Here is a 17,903-nt window from a genome sequence, read left to right on the forward strand (position 1 = left end):
CTTATAGCAGTCATCGGATGCCCATTTTCCACAAGTTGATATGATTCTTTAGGGTCTTAATGAAAAGTTTATAATATACTTTGGCTAAAAAAAACACAATGGTAGTGTAAAACCACCCTTTTTACCTTGCCAAAATCAGCTCTGCTAAAATCATCCCATTCTGGTCAAGGCTGCTTTAATTGCAAATGAGCTCTGCTCGCCCCATAACCCCTGTCTTTATAACAGAAAAGCTGCAGCCACTGTAATTTCTTAAATATGTGGACATCAAAATGTGTAAACTCAGAGTGAATGTTTAAACTTTTATTTTGAAAATCATGATGAACAATTAGCATATTGAAAAAATAATGATGTATTCTCCTGTGTTTGCATAGGTTTATAAATAATACCTTACAAATCTGATGAAATAGTGCATGTTGCGTTCCCAGATGAATGTTACAATAAACCCAAACTCACAACAACATTCAGAGATGGAGTTTGAGACGCTCCACACATGCAAATGATAACTAGTTTGTGTAGCAGCATTTACTGTGAAGGGAGCCGCTCTGAGATGTACACGCATGTAAATAATTAAAGTGCATATATTAAACCTGCATTGCATATATTTATTTAATTGAATCATAGCATTTGTGAATTCTTAATAGGATCATGTTTTATTATGATTTTTAAATGGGTTTAATATGTGGAATGCACCATTTCTGGTATTTCGCCAATTACGACACAGGCAAAATGCAATCGAGGATTTTTTAAAATCAAATACTCAAATAGAATCAAGGAATCGTTGAACTCTAGTGCATTCTGTGTCAGAATGTCTGTTTTTGTTTTAGTCTTTGTGATTCCGCCCACTGACAGTTTATCCGATAGTATTTCTACTTCCCGGGTTGCCAGTTGCAGCCATGAAAGCAAGCAAACGAACTTGGTTAGAGGTCGCAGATTCTACCCAACCTAAAAGCCTCGGCATCCATCTAAAAAGCTCAATGACTTGAGGCATTTTAAACCTCAGATATATCAACTCATCATCTTAGAGTGTAAGGCTCGTCGCCTTTCATGCTCAGTTGCGATTATTCCTGTCGTGTGTTCTCTGGCAACCCATGTGAGCATCCAGTCTGAGGAGGAGGGGGAAGGAGAAACATCTCTCTCCAATATTTGGAATTTGGACTGCAGTAATTACTTCATCCGGTAGCTGTCAATATTACATAACCTTTAAAGGTTCCACATGGAACCACTGATGCCAATAATTTTAAGATGGTAAAGAAATTCTCAGTGAATGGTTATTTAAAGAAGCATGTTTTTCTTAGTGTGAAGCACAATCTAATAATCTGAAGAACCTTTTTTCCACCATAAAGAACATTTTGTTCAATGGAAAGGTTACATGGATGTTGAAAGTTCCTCATGAAACTATTTTTAAGGTTATATTGCTGTTGCATTTTTCTTTTCCTCTTTCAGCTTCATACGCAACTTGTATTTCTCTATGTTGCCCTTGATGACCTGACATAGAATAGCGTTACAGGCTGTAGATTCACAGAAAAAACTACACTAGCTGCAATGAATTTTTTTCTCTTTTTGCTGGAAAAGGTGTAAAAACCTCAAAGTTAAGTGAGTATGTGCTTTTTTATATATAAACGCGCTCTTTAACCTCTGTGCTTTGTGCCTGCCGCTCTGTGGTGAAAATCATATTAGCTGTAAATGGCATGAGAGTTGGACTCTCTCTCTCTTCCACCAGCTATATTAATATGAGTCTAGTTGGGCACTCAGAACAAGGCTGCAAACCTTTCCTTAGCAAGATATGGAACACACAGTTCAGGGAAGGCAAAAGTACAAAGAGCTAAATTTATTGGGCATTCGGTTTCCGTGTGATCTATGTCTGTTTGGAGTCATAAGGTCTGTTGCATAAAGCTTCAGTATAGAACTAGTAAACAGAAAAAACGTTTCTATATTTGAAAGAGATGTGAGTGGTGTTTGTGCATGTGAAAGTCACTGCTGTAATGATAGGCTGTTATGGCTGTTTGTTGCTGAGTGGTTTTTAGCATATTGCCAAGTTGTTTGCTATGGCGTTGCTCGAAGATGGCTAGGCTGCTTTGAACAGGTCTTAACACACGTCCATGTGGTTGCTAGGGTGTTCAGATTGCTAAGGTGTCTTGAGTGATTTACATTGCATTTCTTTGTGGATGCCAAGATGTTCAGAGTGGTTTCTAGGTAATTTTTAAAGTCTATGCAAAGGGAGAATTGTTTCTAAACACATTCTAAATGTTAGAAATGCATTGCTGAAACATGTTACAATGACTGTGAACTATGCAGTACTGAATTGTGGAGTTAGAGTTACTGAATAGTTTTATCCCATTTTTGAGTTCAGGATTTTTTGGGCAGGGTTAAAATCATGACTCAGTGACACAATGGAGCCACTGAGCATGGGCTCTCCCTTAACACTATAAGTGGTGTGTTCGACTTGAAGCAGCGCTGCGCAGACCAATCGTTGTATGACATCAAACTACAGTGAGAATTCAATTTGCGAGGTACTGTCATTGCTGTTAGCTGCTACAGCGTTTGCTAGCTAGCTATGCCTTTGTCATGTAAATGCATATTAATTTGTACCCCCCTTAAAAAATAAGGGTGCTTCATGATGTCATTGAAGAACCTTTCTGTCTAAATGATTCCATAAAGAACCTTTTACATCTGAAGAACCTTTCTGTTTCACAAAACTGTTCTTTGTGGTGAAAGAAGGTTCTTCAGATTATAAAAAGGTAAGAAAGAGATGGTTCTTTAAAGAAGCTTTGACTGAACGGATCTTTATGGAACCAAAAATGGTTCTTGAAAGAAGGACTGCAGCTTTTCTGTGAGTGGGTGTGGTTTCAGCACAAACAGTGGACACGCCCCTAACGTTTGAAAACAGAAAATACTGCTTATTTTTTCAAGATTTTGATTTTTTTTTTTTTTGCATTGCTATATGAATCTGTCTGGTTAGTGGCAAAGGTGTTTTGGTGGTTTCTCAGGTGCTCTGGGTAAATTTTGTGCATTATTACATTACCAAAACATTTGAATGTTGGGGAAAGTTAAACCACTGCTTGCATATTTGCTTAATTTACTTATTTTAGCCCTAGACAAAGAATGAAAAAGAACTTCACCATGGGTATATTGAGGCACACATGACAGTATTTTTTGTTTGTAGTTTTGGTAAATCTTTTCCATACTCTACTGGTTTGCCTTCAATGGCCCTTCCCCAAATGGCACGCTTCATGTGCACTTGCGCGCTTGTGGACTTACAATGGCCGCCGCATGCACATGTCCATTAAGTCCACGAGACCTAAGGGTCATTCATCATTTTAGCTTTCAGAAAGGTGCTTGCATAAGCCCCCTTTGCGGCCACTATGCACCATCAGTGCGCACTTCTGCTGAGCCCGCACTGAGGCGAGCTCCGTGAGAGACTTCTACCTGACAGTCAAAGCGGCATTACATCATAAAAGTGTGGACTTAGAAGGCCGCGAGGGTTTAGGGTGTGATTAAGGGGCAGGCTTTGAGACTTGCTTCCTGCCTCCATTAGCTCTTCTCATAAGCGTTAGTGATGGCCATTTTCGAAGTACTGCTACATGAAGCACGAAACTTTTGTGATTCAATAGTTTTGAAACAGTGGTTTGGAGTGCGTATCAAACTGCCAAAGTCATGTGATTTCAGTAAACGAGGTTTCATTACGAGGCTTCATTACTTCATAACTGTTTCGAAATGTTTCAAAATTTCAACAGTTTGCAATTAGGGGGCGATGATCTCTGTAAACCCGTGAATCATGCGAGTTCATTGAGATTGAGAACCACTGAACCAATGTCTATGGTTCTTACCTGATCTCGGATTAGTTTTATCCATTTGTAGACATTTTTAATGAGAATTAAATTAAAATGAAAAGAATAAGAAGTAGATAATAGTCTCTTACTGGACTTTATATAGAAGCTGTCTGTAAAACAAACAAAGCAGTCCCTGCTAATTAATATAAAATATAAAAAATAACACAAATTATTGAATATTGCATCACGTCTCAAAAGCGTGTGTCGAGACTCTTGCGTTCTACGCTGCGCTTTTTAAAAAAACATTCCTGAGTGCTGCGTCTTGCGTTTTTAGACGCAAAGATGCGTTCTGTGCGAATGTCCCCTGTAGTTTTAAGTAGCATAATTAGGGCCCTATGAAATCTGTTTTATTTTTTCCCAAATTCCATTTTATTTTTTTCCAAATTCCGTTTTTTCCCATTTTAATTTTTATCGGCTCTTTTTTAATGGTTAATTTCATTTAACTTTTAATAATTGAAAATTAAGCAAACTTTTTTTTTTTTGACAAAGGGGAATTTACTATTAAAATTAAAACATGGAAAAAATGTTGTTTGATTATACCCTAAAAAATAATGTTTGTTTCATTTTAGTAGTAGTAGTAGTAACAGTAGTAATATATATTTCTCTCACAATGTCTTGTTGTCAAGTTAAACTGGACTTTTTTTTGACAGGCTGCCGTGTCTACCTTTACATTTCTGTGTGTATATGATATAACGCTAGTTTTCCTAACATGGAACGGTCAGATGCTCATGAAGTGACTCTCATCAGATATTGTTCATGTATTTATGTCCTCATTTAGTAAGACGACAGATGCTGTAATCACTGCGAGCGTCCCGCGCTTCAGTGTGTGTAATAAACAAAACCGGTTGTCTGCTCCATTCATTAAAACAAAGACACACAGAACATGCAGGATTCACAGTTAAATGGTATTTTTGCGGCGTAATATTTACAGATACTAGTCCATATTGCGGTTTGATTTAAGTGTAATGACCTACTTTTGATTAATTAATTCAAACTTTGACAAATTCCGTGACATTCTGTGTTATTCTGTAAATTCCGTCTTTATGACTGGATTTCGCAATTCTGCGGAATTCATAGGGCCCTACATAATTTCACAAAGCTAAAGTCAGATTATTGTTTTTGCTTCAAATTTTGATATTATACAATCTAATTTAAATGAAAAACTGCTTTGTCTTTGTTTGAATTTTGATTAAAAAATGCAGTGGTTGCCTCTAATTTTTAATTGCTACTCAACAAATTGTGAGAAAATTGTATTATATCGTGAGTTAAATGAATTGTTACATGCCTAATGTCAACTAATCATTTCAGTCCTGCTCCTCAGTGTAAATCTATGAGATTTTTAGGCCATGTGTTTTTGCTCAAATTATCCTACTGGATTTTTCTTTTGGCTCAGAAATGTAAAAGCGCATCTCAACAAGCCACATGATTTGAGGTATCGTTCATGTCCATAGCACAAATGTGAGTTACAGACTAAAGTTTAACATTTATAAATAACATGCAGGTGTTTTGTTCAACACAAGTATAAAAACATTCAGGAATAAACAAACTCAAAATGGCCCAAGTGCTTTTCAGCAGCGGAGCGCGGCCCCGGAAACATAAGTGCAGAATATGAAAATGGTGAGAAATATTGAATGGTGGTAATCTACTGGCTCTTTAGGAGATTTTAAGCTTGCCTCTTAACACATTGGAGTGCTGCCCTGTGGTAACAATAGTGTTGGTACACAGGGATGATAATGATAATGTAAGCCCGGGTAAGGCGGGATAATACAGGCTTAACCACTGCTCTGGGATGAAGGAGCAGTGGAAGAAAATAAAGAGAGAGAGAGCAAAACCCTCAGGCGTCCGCCTACTTCTTACCATTCAGACATGATCAAATATCTACACAAACACCCACAAACACACTCGCACCAGTGAAGCACACACAGCTCAAAGGTGGAAGCTATAAATAAGTGATCCAAAATCGCTCTCTCTTTTGTAAGTTTAGGTTTTGTCCATGTAAATGAGGCTTGAGGATTAATCCAAGACTCCGACACGGCTCTTCCTGGATAACGTGTCATCTTCAAACCTTTGCCTGGCATTGTAAACTGATATTGTGCTCTATTTAAGAGTGCAGTTTAGGTCAGCAACGGTTTGGATTAAAACAGGCTAAACGTCATCGCTCCAGTGAATAAGTTTTGCCCACACAATACCTGTACAACAGAGATGTCTTGAGTGGCTCATAAGAGCTGTTGACTGCAGCGCTCTCTCCTGAGAGCTGTTTTTATTGTGCCCCTGACTGCATCGCTCAATATTATACATCTCCCGCATGTCCATCTCTCTCGCTCTCTCCTTTCTCTTTACCTTAATTTCATCCCTCTCTTTTCAGCTTTGCTGTTTATGATGAAAAGTTTGATTTGCCATAGCAACCACTTGTGTTCTCATTTTTCTCTCCCACTACAAAAAGCACTGCGGTGGTACCATGGTGCAGGAATGGTAATACCAAGGTTTGATCTTGATATACCATGCTATGCAGAAGGTACTGCAGGATGTCTATCTATCTATCTATCTATCTATCTATCTATCTATCTATCTATCTATCTATCTATCTATCTATCTGTCTATCTGTCTATCTATACATACAGACACACACACACACACTATCATTATTATTATTAATTTAGCTGAATCTTGTGGCACCCTTGCCTGTACATAATATATGTAAATAATTAATATATTACAGTATACATTTCTGTATTAATTTCTTTCAGAAAAAAAAAATGTTAGCCAGCCCAAACTTTTGAATAATAGTGTGTGTGTGTGTATATATATATATATATATATATATATATATATTATTTTTTTCCTTCATTTTCAAAACTGCTGATATCTGATTATGGAAAAGTTACCCACAGTTTTCAAAAATAATTAACTGGCAGTTTAAAATTAGCAGTTAAAGGGATAGCTTACCCAAAAATATCATAATTTTCTCACTTACAGTGTTGGTGACCATTAACATCAATTGTACACTACAAAAAGATTTACAATTTATTTTACAATTTTACAAATTTTACAATTTCAAAGTACAATTTACAACAAATACTGTTTTTCTTCTTTAGAGTTTCACATTTAATTTAAGGAAGCGGCTATTTTCAATTAGATGCTATTTACACTAAGTGAGAATAACATATTTTCTTAGCCATACCTAGACTTATTGAAAATACGTGCATCTATATACATATCTACAAAACTGAAAAAACATACCTATATGTACAAATCACCACAGTTTCCAGTTGAAATGAACACTACAGGCAGTAAAACTCTGACAAATTTTATTCCTTTTCACACAAAGTATGATTTACAGGTACAGAGTTTCGATGAGTTGAGAATAAAGCATAATTTTTACACAGTTACTTGCAGAATATTATGTAATAACTTTTTACATCCTGCGTGATTTGAACTAAACTGATACTTTTGAATGTTGTCGTCACATATACAGCTTCATATGCATGAGTTATCTAATTTATATATTTGCTTCATAGCTCGAGATACGGCCTCGCACTTGAGAGATGAAGTGCTCTGGTACGAACCCCGCGAAACTATGGTTCGACAAAACAGCTCAAATCTGCATAAGGAAGTTAAAATAGCATGGCTACATCAACAAATGCGTTTGTATATATCTTTAGCATTCGTTAACACTATTGGGTAGGTTTAGGTCTGGGTTTGGTGTAGGGGATATTTCTAACACGGTAGAGCATTAACCTTTAGCGACACTCACTGGATATTTCAATTCTGAACAGCTGGAATATGTACCTCAAGCAGCGTAATAAAAACACAGCTATACGTGCCTGTAGCAACGTAATAAAAATGTGCCACGGTCACTTATTGAACGTGTGTTTTAGCACCACTCTCTGGACTTTTCACTTAGAAACTGCTGCGAAAAGTGCAATAAGGTAAGTAATTACGGTGTTGCAGAAATGTATATAGAGGCGTGTATCTTCATGAGCATGGGTCGGATAAATACATTCCAATGCATTCTATTTGCACTAAGTGAAAATAGTGTATATTAGGGATGCAACAATACAGTTAGTCCATAGTTCAATACGTACCTCAGTTTTTAACCACAGTTTTCGGTGCGGTTCGGTTCTGTTATTGTGCTATTTCAGTGTGTTTTTTTTTTTTTTTTGGCAACAAATTAACTAAATACTCCCGTAAACCTCTGTACACTGGAAAAAGTGTGGTTTAGTATATGTCTGCATATTTTTTCTTTTGAGAGAGGAATTATTTTTTTGATTTTTAAGCAAAATAGAATAGGTTTCATTCATACTGGACGCCAGAGGGCACCCTCGTGCAAAAAATCCACAAAGAAGTATCACTGATGACGTTTCATTTCAGCTTCTCTAATATGGATAAAGGAATCGCTATTGCTGTAATTGAATAAAAACAAGATATAACGTTAAACGTTTTGAATGATGAAATGTAAGGACAATAAACACTCGTCTGCAATAGTGTATGGTTTATCTGTGTTCTTCAAGCCATCTTGTGTATTTTTATAAGCTGTTGCTAATCAACGTACATAGAATATGAGTATAGATTTTATTGTCTGCCTCATTCTGTGATAAGAATTCACATCAGATCACATAAGGAAGTTATTTCAAACACTCGACTGATGTTGTGAATTAAAAACAAGTTATAATGTTTTTTTTATAACTTTTGTTTTAATAACTTTTTTTGGACAACAGGTTTAGAAAGGCTTATCATTGCATTTCATTAGAATTGAAGATGCTCTGCGTGTGATGCTTTTTCAAATACAAACTGGGAAGCGTTTCCTCATTTCAGCACGTGAAATTGCAGGCACACATACAGCAAATTCTGAGAGAAATAAAACAAGGAAGTTATTTAAATGCAAAACTGAAAAACTGCACAATTCACAAGCACGTATTGAACTGTGGATGTCAGACCAAACGGTTTGTGTCATCCCTAGTATATATACTACTTATTGCAAGTAGCAGACATTTGCACCTCAGTATTGTAGTGCATTATAAAACAATATGCAATAATACCGTATTGAGTGTAAATGATCATTATTTAAATAGATGCCTTGGACAATACAGCCCTTTCTACACCTACCCCTAACCCTGACCAATAAACACCCTTGAGGCACTTTATGTTTTCACTTTTTGATTATTTCCTTTATTTTATTGAAAATAAATGCTTTTCTGATTTGATATGTGATGTGAAAAGGGAGAAAAACAAATTCGGCAAAAGGCTGATTGTCACTGCTAGACACTTTACCACCTAAGCCATTGGAGCTGTTGTTTAGCAGACGTCTTTTGTAATGTTGCGTCTTACCAAAGATCAGTTGTAACAGTCCAGTTAGTTAGACAAGAATTGAGCGATTGAGGTGTTGTGTTGCTGGATGTAATAATGAACATAGTGGTCGTCATTTACTCCCGACATCTGAGTTGCTGAAGATGCAGTGGATTATGTTTGTTTGTGAAAGGAATGTGCCTCTCAATCTACATATATCCCTCTATGTTCGCGCGAATCATTCGTGATCCAGCTTCACTTACAGCAGAAGTGAGTATAAGGGTTTTTAATGAATTTGCAGTCGCCTTTCCTAATAATGTGCTAGTTATCAAGTTTAGCGTCTAAACGCGGCTAAAGCAAACAGGCTCGTCACTCCACAGAGAGAAGAGAGGGGCGGGGTGAGCAGAGCTCATTTGCATTTAAAGGAACAACCCCTTAGAATGGGATGATTTTTGCAGAGCTGATTTTGGCAAGGTAAAAAGGGTGTTGTTTTACACAACCATTGAGAATTTTTAACCAAAGTATATTATAGACTTTTCATTAAGATCCTAAAGAATCATATCAACTTGTGGAAAATGGGAAATCTGATGACCGCTTTAATGAAAATCTAGGTTTAAGGTTCAGGTTTAGAACGACATTAGGGATTTTTTTGGGCTAACTAACCCTTTGATGAGTTAAAGTAAAACAATAGTTTGCAATAGTTTGTAACCAGCTCATTGCAACAAAGTTCGTAGGCCTGAACTTCAGCAAACTTTAATTTTATCCCATTTTGTGATTCTATACCTATCCCTGTCATTACAAAATAAGACACTGGCTTTTCAGCTCTTGCCTCAGTCACTAGTTATGAGCAAGATGTCAACATTATTGCGACAGCTCGCCGCTGATTACCTGTGGCCATTTCTTATTTTAGTTCCTTTGCTTCGCTTTCGCTCCTCATCTGTCTCTATGGCAACCACTGCAGCCCGAGCTTGAGCCGCCCGCGCTCCTCTCTCTCTCTCTCTCTCTCTCTCTCTCACACGCACGTGCTTCCCGCCTCCGGCCGTGTTGGGAGTCTTCCCGCTTCCAGGGTTAAAACGTCATATCCGGAGGCTGCAGCTGGAAGCGGACAGAGTGGCCATCGTTTCAATGTCAGCTCAATACAACTCTTGACAGCAACGTGCCGTCGTCGTGCGACGCGGGCATACGCTGACATTGATGCTAAAGCTAAAGGAATAGGTCAATGTGTCTGTAAATTTGTAAATCTTGCCAAGAACGGCATGCCGGCATTAACGCCGACGTGCCTGTGTCACCGCGTGCCAGACATGGGTTGACAATGAGACGAGATGTGTTGTGACGCGGGTCAGAGTGACAGATGTCCACTAGCGGAGTCGGCCCAAAGTCAGTATCGGGTGTCAGGATCACTTGAGGCTAGAGCAGGCAGGATAACAGAAGAGGAAATTACTGTCATTAAGATGACAAATGCCTGAGCCTCTGAACACACTCTATATACTTAAGAACCAAAGAGCACCATTATATACTGACATGTCTAATAAATGGGCTCACAGAGAGGCTGGGGGGGTTACATGATTCACAGATATACTTATCTAGATTATGTATTAGTTGAGTATAGTGTACCTGAGGATATCAAGAGCAATTTTGAACTCTAAAAGAAACAGTATTTTATATAGTGAACCTAAATCTTACTCGGCCAAACTAAATATTACCAGTGTTGGAGGTAACGCATTAAGTAACGCTAGTTATGTAATCAGATTACTTTTTTCAAGTAACTAGTTAAGTAACACATGCATTCTTAAATTTACAATGTACAAAGCAATCTGAGTTACTTTTTCATAATTAATACAAGTTACTTTTTTCCCGTATTTATTTATTGATAACTTTTCTGTACATGTTTTGAGAGAAATCAGGAGTGGCGCAGAGACATTTCCTTCAGCCTGAAGCTTATTAAGCACCTTTTTTAGAATGAAAGGATCTTTACAGTTGCCAACAAAAAAGTAACATAATGCACAACTTTCTATAAAAAGTAACTAAGTAACACAATTAGTTACTTTTTTAATGGAGTAACTCAATGTTGTAATGCAAAGTTATGCGTTACTTCTAAAAGTAACTTTCCTCAACACTAAGTACAGTATCGTACAATGTAACAACAATTTGCTTTACTTACATTTTGTATAGTTTTTCTGTAATTCTGTGGTGCTACATGAGCAATATCACGCTCATAGATGTGAGATATGGCTGTATATCAGCACGGCTGTGATTTTGGCCGTAGGTAATCACAGCGTGCCATTATACAGCCATATCTCACGTCTATGAGTATGACATTGCATTTATGCAACAGTTCCACGGCTTGAGTGTGTAAATACATAAGAAACAACAATGGAGTGTCTTTAAAAACCCTCTTTTGTGCAGAACTACTTCCTTCTGCCATGGATTGAAATCTATGTTTGACAGTTGAACAGCTGAGCCCAAGCCTCCGTTACTAATTGGAAAATGTCACTTTAGAGCTAGTAACAAAGGAACGTTGAGTTGCTTCATTGAAAGCTTATTGTATTACTACATAAACCCTTTAAGACCCAAGGGTAAAATAGGTATTTTTCACATATTTTGTTGTGAGAATGTGCAATTTTCAAGTGCAAGGTGTCATTTTTTTTCAGAAAACAAATGGCTTTCAAAAAAATACAGTTATTATCCATTAGTGTTGTGTGGTGAGTTTGTAAACAGAATTTAAATAGGCAAAAATAAAACAAACAGGAATAAATTTTCTGATTTTTATTTAGAAAAAAAGAGAGAGAAATCATGATCGAAATAATCCAACACTTCATACTTGAATATTCAACTATATTACATATATACAAGTGTTTTTGTGACACTGGATTCCTCAGTTTTTATTCAAGAGACTTTTTGTCCAGCATGCACACATATACACATACATATGCACATGCATTTACACGCAAGGACACATCATAGAGATGCACTTACCACATGTGAAAAAGTCTCACTCAGCCTGCTCTCATCAAAAATCACACAGCAGCTTTAAAAGGGTTAAAATCTCACTGTATTATGTAAAGTAGAGTATTATAAGAAAGAGATGGTCTGAGTGAGTTTGATTGCCTGCATCTGATACAGCATTCATTCTTCAGCTTAATCTCATATTCACAATAAAACATTAGTTTGAATGTCTGCTGAGGAAAGCGTGTTATCTTCGTCATAACGTTAATATCCTTTCATCTGTTAAAGGTGATTTCTGATAAGAGCGATGCTCAGTGCATTTGTTAGCTGTGTCAAGCTTCCGTTTATAACCATGTTTATTTTTCAATGTAAAAGTCTTTACTGCTGAGTCATAAAAACAGTCTCTTGCTGCCTATGGTGCAATAATGTAACTAAACTCACCATCACAAACACGCACACTGTTTCTCTGAACAGCTGCTGACGTGCTGAAGCTAACATCTCCGAAAACACTGATGCAAATTACCAAACAGACGTCATCTTTATTAACAAACTGCATTTGTACTATAAACAAGTACTTTTTTGTTTGAAAACAGTAATATTTTTAAAACTATAATGGATTTGAGTGTCTGCCATGACACTCACTGTGAGAACTACCGAAAGCAGAGTGATACAATTACAAACGTCTGTTGAAGTTCTGTTGGATTCTAATATCGCACTCAGCCTATCAGATTTGAGGACCAGAAAGAACTCTTGTATAATTATAAATATTTATAAATATTTAGGTCAGGTAAATCTAAGTACTTCTATCATTACTATAAATTCTGAAACATTGGGTTAGTACAGATAAGTTTTTGTACTAATTTTGCATGTTTTTTAAGTTAAATTTTTTTTTTTTTTTTTTTTGCAGGGATGAAAACATTGTACAAATTTCTGTAATATTTAGTAACATTCTAGTGCTTTCTGGAACATTGCAGAACATTGTGGGACTAGTTGTAAGAGACAAAAATCATCCAACATACACTTCTGAAGTCACTTAACTGTTTATGTTAACTTGTTAGCTCAGCATTATGCATGCACCTTGTAATTTTTCTGCATGAGTAATAACAGATTAGCTTGTGTAACTTGTCAACATATGTTTTTAGTTTTCATGAGCACTGATAATGATACACAAACACAGTAATGTGTTTCATATTCAGCACACTTCAACTTCAACATTCAACTTTGATAAAAATTTTGCAGTGTTACAGTGGATAACAGTATCAATCTAAGTGGCATCTGCACATAAAATGAACTAGACGTTTTCTTAAAACTAACCCAACTTTTCTTAGCCATTGCAGTGACTTTTAATCAGCTGGTGTCAAGGTTATTTGAGTGGATGTATAAAGTCAGTTCTCCTCAAGTTCACACAGGAGTCAAGCAGAGTAACCACAGGTGTTGAGAGTCACATTAACTGTAAACATGTTCCACAAACACAAACATGTTTGAAACTCCAAAACCTGCATTTGTAAGGCAGTATCCTAGCTGAAATGTCACCTTATGTGACTAATCTGGAGCGCTCATGATTGTTAGCAACATATCATAAAAGACCCTTCCTAGTGAAGTACAGGGTGACTCGAAATACTCAAACTGATTCCAGTACAGTTTGACATTTCCATGTTGTAAAGCTAATGATGTGATACTCTAATGAGCATGAAATACACGGCACACGCAAATATTGTCTAAAATAGTAAATACTGGGTGAAATATTTACGTGATTTGGCTTAGTGCAATTATTAAAGGTTGTGATTTCATAAAAAAATAAATGAACGTACCATGGGTTTCAGAGTGAAGTGCGGCACTGTGTTTATTTACACGCATCCATTAATGTTTTTGAGCAGCAAATCAGAATATTAAAATGATTTCTGAAGGATCATGTGACTGGAGTAATAATGCTAAAAATTCAGCTTGGAAATCACAGGAATCAATTACTTTTTAAAATATATTTAAATAGAAAACAGTTATTTTAAATAGTAAAAATATTTAATTGTTTTGCTGTACTTTGGATCAAATTAAGGCAGGCTTTGTGAGCAGAAGAGACTTCAAACTTAAAAAATATTAAAAATCTTACTGTTCAAAAACTTTTGACTGGTAGTTGACAATGAATCCCGGTTGGTTTCAAATTTAATTTAATGTATTATTGATGTGCCATTAATTTTTATTTGTGTGTGTGTGACATTAAAAGTGTATAAATACCAAATACTGCTGTTTGTAATATACTTTTTGGCCGCTACTAGAAATCTGTCTATTTATCCATGTTCTGGATCTAAAACTAAACTCGAGTCAAAAAACAGGTGCGTTATTCAGCCCGGGAATGAAAAGACAGTTATGGCAGCTACTTGGCAAGCCCTTGTAATTCATCATTTTATCTTGCAGTACATAATCACACAAGTCTTTTATCTTTCCGGTGATGGATCGCAAGTCTAGTTTTCACGCAGTTTTGACGAATAGTCTCTCAGCGCGGATCGTTTTTCTGCACTACACCAGGAATTGGTCTTAAGTATCAGAATGACAGCTGACATTTCCCTGCTGCCTATTTTTAGTTCAACACTATTGATTTCGGGTCACCTCCAATGTCTGCGCTCGGATCCGACCCCTCCTCATCGCGTTGAGATGATTGTGCGAGCGTGTTAATATGTGATGTGGCAGTGTGCCCCCTTCCTCGCTCACATTGTAATTCTCATAGTAGCTGTAGTATGATATGGGCCTCCTGTGGTGAAAGGGCTGCTGGGTAATGGTGTGAGAGCAGTATTCCCTGGCAGACGGCTTCATTAAAGGCAGTGGGATGGTTCCTGGATCAATCTTCTCGCACGGGGATCGATTGATCCTCCTCTGTGTGCTGGGGATTCCTCTGCGCTCGACCTGTTAACAGAGTAAAGAGGACCGAGGGGGGTGCGGTGTCTCGCTAATTATCCCAGAAGCCCCCGTCGCTGGCAAAGGCTGATGAATAACCGACATATACATACATAGCCTATATGACAATGCGGTCTGTCTTGTAGTTAAACTCGCTCTCTGATGTGTTTGTTAACCCTCGGCTTTGACATGAGCGTGTTTATGTGTGTGTGTTTGAATGTGTCGTGTCTGGCAGCGGCTCTCGATTCTCCAGCGGTCCACACTAGAATTAATAGCTCAGCTACTTTCCAAGCTCAGCAATTACGGTTATTAAGATTAGGTAATTGACCCAGAGGGTTCGAGAGTGCTGCTGTGGAGATATGTTTAAGCAAACATCAGCCTCTCAACATAATGAGCGAATACAGATGGAGAAAAACAAAGGCTTTTATAACAATGCTTTAAAAATTTTTGGAAACCAATTCTAGTGCATATATAGCTACCATTATTATTCAGCCAAATTTGGTGAAATTTTGTGAAAACGTAAAGCCTTTTATCCATATACACTAATCAGGTTAGATGCCACATTGGATTTAATGTGGATGAAAATGAGGCTATGGGGGAAAGACTTACAGATTTTATAATGGCAGTCACTGTATAAAGGTTCTAGGTCACATAATTGTCACAACTCACAGCTTTAAAACTTAAAGCTTTTTGTTTTTGTCATCTGATTTTTTTTTTCCTCCCTGAATTTTTTTTTTGTCAACTTAACAGTTGGTATGATCAAAATTAGGGCTGCCCATGACTAAAGATGTTTCTGGTCAACTAGTAGTCATTAATTTTAGTCATTTTAATTTTAAAATTTTATTAATTTTAATTTTAAATCACAATAATGAGTCTTTAATTGCCTACATAACCTAATAAGCACTCATGTGCATGCAAAAAAGTTTACCACAGCTCAACGGCAGATATAATAATTATGAATGTGTCAGGGAAAAACAGCAAGTTGACTGCATTAACATTTTAATAAAATATATGTTTTCTATTTGAATCAGTTCATTCAAAAGTAGACATTTCACTCTATATAGATTTTCTTTTTCATGTCTGTAAGGCAAATATACACAGAGTTTCGAAGTGGCGTGCTCAAGTTCATAGATACTGACACGGAAAGCACATCCTGTTTGCTTTATTTTACAAAAGCGCAATGTTTCGTTGTTATTGTGAGTGCACACAAATAAACAGAGTCTTTACAGATACAAAAGTTGTATTACTTTTATCTGTATGACCAAAAATATTTTAAAAACAAGTGACTGCACCGGCGCCTCCATCTGTCATGCAGTGAATTCGCTACGATTCAGCCTCCACACTTCGCACAGACACTTGAATAACACACATTTTTCTAGGTTAACATTAGATTGAGAAGTCATGTAAAGTTGCTACTACATGCATCTTTCAGATGAAAAGCCATATTTGAGGTCGATGAATGATAGGTGAGCATATGTATGTCCTGCCCAATGTACCATATTACCACACAGACCAGCCGCTAACAATCTGTCAGTCACGGACTGCGTGACTTTGCCACTTCATGGGGATTTTTTTTTCTGTGACTAAGCAACTAATAAAATTTTGGTTGACCAAATATCATGATATATTTGGATTTATATTTATTACATTGTACCTGTTGACCTTCTTGTTCTTCTTTCACTCTGGAAGTCTATGGCAACCCATATGACTGCTTGCCGAATAGTTATGAAATTTGACACACAGATAGAGGACAGTCTCAATATTAACCACAGCAAATTTGGAGTCTCTAACTAAACTCTCTAGTGCCACCAACACTTTGAAGTGGCACTTATGTTTATGCAAATAACTTTTGAACCGTAAAGTTTAGATGGAAAATTATTTTCCTTTGATTTGTTGACTCATTCTGAGTCCATTGCACACCAAAATTTAAAATTCTGCAGGTCAAGATTTTTTCTGACATTTTTAATTACTCGGAAAGCCTACTTTTTAAATTTTTTCCTAGACAGTTTGTCTGATTTTCACCAAATTTGGCTCCGATCATCTTCAGTCCCTGCTGGCAAAAAGTTATGGAATTCAGGTTGATTAGTCAAACTGTTCTCGAATAACGTGTGAACGAATTTGACAAAGAGCACGGAAAAATGGATGCGAGGCTATATTTCCACAGTGGTTTGGCGTATTGAGACCAAACTTGGTGTGTGTTATAATAACCATGATCTGAGGACACCTGCACCATTTTGGTTTCGTACTAAACTGTTGTCGAATTTGCTAGAAAGATGCCAAACTACATTTGAGGCTGTATCTCTGCAAAGCTTTGACATAGAGACACCAAACTTTGTATGTGCCATTGTCACCTCATACTGACCACACCACATCAGTTGGTAACAGCATCGCCTACTGGTCAAAAGTGATAAACCATTCACTACCCATTAGTAATGAAATTTTCAAAAATGCTAATAACTTTTGATTGCATTAGTCCATTATAATGTCATGCCGACAACATACAGTAGATACAAATTATGCACTAGTTGGCCAGACTTCTTTTCGAAATCCTTCTAGACCATTTGTGTGATGACATGACCCAGGACTAATACTAATAATTGGCCCTTCTCAAAGACCTGCATTACTGCTATATCCGACAAGCCACATGGCACTCTCAAGCCACACATCATGTTCAACACAGTGAGAAAACTGACAATGTGCCAAAAGTCAAGACAGAACAGGTTACTTTTGGTATGAAACAAAGTCTAACCTTTAAAATTTTGTAATTTTTTTTTTTTTTATAAATTCAAACAATAAATACCGTTTTGTGGCTTTTTATTGTGTCATGACAGATCACTGTAATGCCTCAGTTCAAGCAGCATATGAACCGATCATCTCTTCCTCTTTACTAGTTATAGCACAAAATAAACATGAATGAACATCAGAAGATATCTTGTTTCACCCGTGAAAAGA

The 17,903-nt window shown here is 36.8% G+C and overlaps 1 long non-coding RNA gene across 1 annotated transcript in view; it reads left to right on the forward strand.

The window, feature by feature from the left end:
• The first annotated feature begins 1,475 nt into the window (after positions 1 to 1,475).
• The window catches only part of LOC127175951 (uncharacterized), a 47,049-nt gene continuing 30,621 nt past the window's right edge, over positions 1,476 to 17,903 (forward strand). Inside the window, exon 1 of the long non-coding RNA XR_007829046.1 lies at positions 1,476 to 1,593. This is a non-coding gene — a long non-coding RNA (uncharacterized LOC127175951). The remainder of the gene's footprint in view (positions 1,594 to 17,903) is intronic.

Source organism: Labeo rohita, chromosome 14 (assembly GCF_022985175.1).
Source record: "Labeo rohita strain BAU-BD-2019 chromosome 14, IGBB_LRoh.1.0, whole genome shotgun sequence".
Classification (NCBI taxonomy): Eukaryota; Metazoa; Chordata; class Actinopteri; order Cypriniformes; family Cyprinidae; genus Labeo; species Labeo rohita.